Source organism: Limulus polyphemus, unplaced genomic scaffold (genome assembly GCF_000517525.1).
Source record: "Limulus polyphemus unplaced genomic scaffold, Limulus_polyphemus-2.1.2 Scaffold7789, whole genome shotgun sequence".
In the NCBI taxonomy this organism is placed as follows: domain Eukaryota; kingdom Metazoa; phylum Arthropoda; class Merostomata; order Xiphosura; family Limulidae; genus Limulus; species Limulus polyphemus.
The window spans coordinates 7,240-8,801 of NW_013673399.1; the positions used below are offsets into that span (position 1 = coordinate 7,240).

The 1,562-nt window shown below is 34.6% G+C and overlaps 1 protein-coding gene across 1 annotated transcript in view; it reads left to right on the forward strand.

Annotated features, from left to right (window-relative positions):
* LOC106474867 (protein mothers against dpp-like) overlaps positions 1-1,562 on the forward strand; it is a 29,653-nt gene that overhangs the window by 6,370 nt on the left and 21,721 nt on the right. The window contains exon 2 of the mRNA XM_022403148.1: positions 1,010-1,146. The gene's annotated coding sequence lies outside the window, so the exon portion shown is untranslated. The remainder of the gene's footprint in view (positions 1-1,009; positions 1,147-1,562) is intronic.

Genomic DNA, 1,562 nt, shown 5'->3' on the forward strand with positions numbered 1-1,562 from the left:
AGTGTGCTGTTGCTAGTGGTAGGGCAAATAGGATTTTAGATTGTATCTATAGAAATATTGAATACAAGTGTAAAGAGGCTATACTTTCATTGCACATGTCACTGGTTAGGCCACATTTGGAATATTGTGTTCAGTCTTGGGCTCCTTATTTTAGGAAGGACATTGAATTGTTGGAAAGGGTTCAGAGAATGGTGTCTAGGATGGAGGGGTTGTCATATGACGAGAGGCTGAAATCTCTCAAATTGTTTTCTCTTGAAAAAAAAAGTTAGGGGCATCTGAATGAGGTGTTTAAGATTGTAAAGGGAATTGATAGTGTTGATGTATCATCTTTTTTATGTTTAACAATGAGAATAGTAGGACTAGGGGACACAAATATAAATTTTTGGCGAGGTAGAAGTCATCTTCAGCTAAGATGGTTTTATTTTTCTAACAGGGTGGTTGGCCTTTGGAATGGGTTGCCTTCAGATGTTGTAGAGATAGTTAATTTAAGTGAGCTTAAGAAAAAGCTTGATAAGTAAATGAGTGAAAAGGGCTGGGTTTGAAATTTTTTAAATCATTTAAATTTAGTTTTGAGAATGGAACAACCGAGATGGACCAATAGGTCCCATGTTGCCCCAAAATATTATGTTATGTTATGTATTGCCATAGTGAGGAATGTTGCTTCATTTTGACAACATCTAATAGTGACTTTGGTGCTACTATCTTTTGAAATACAAGTCTTTTGGTTTTAATGTGGATTTACCAACCATAATAATTCAATAGGGTTGGTTGACTTGCTAGTACTTTGTATAGCCTTGAATATGAATCACCTGATGAGAAAAAAAAACATATATATGTATTTTAATTTATAATGTTGCAGTGACAAAGTAACAAATGGATCATTTAAAGTAACATTTTTAGAATTAAAATTAATTTCAACAGATACCTTTATGTTTTCAACTTGCTGACTTTAACTCCCATCATTTCTCTTCTTCATGTTGCAATGTTACATCTTTTTCTTCCTTTGCAGGATCTCATCCTGAATGAGAAAAACCTGTCCATCTAGTAGCTTTTCACACCTGATCACTATGAGATTATATTAGATCACCATCCCAGATCATTATTTGATTTGAGACTTACTACATTGGAAGTGGAGAGGAAAGAAGGGTAAGTATATAGAGAAATAAGTAATTCATGACCTTACTATTTACTTTTAGTAGTTATATCAATTTTGTAGTTATATCAGCAGTGCATTATAGTTTTCCAAGAGTTATAACAGTAATGTTCTGTGCTGCATGAGATACCTATATGGTTTAGCAATAACCCTGTGTGAGTGATAGCCAAGCAGTCTAGCAAGATAGTTGTGTATGACTGATAGCCAAGCAGTCTAGCAAGATAGTTGTGTATGACTGATAGCCAAGCAGTCTAGCAAGGTAGTTGTGTATGATTGATAGCCAAGCAGTCTAGCAAGATAGTTGTGTATGAGTGATAGCCAACTAATCTAGCAAGATAGTTGTGTATGAGTGATAGCCAACTAATCTAGCAAGATAGTTGTGTATGAGTGATAGCTAAGTAGTCTAGTA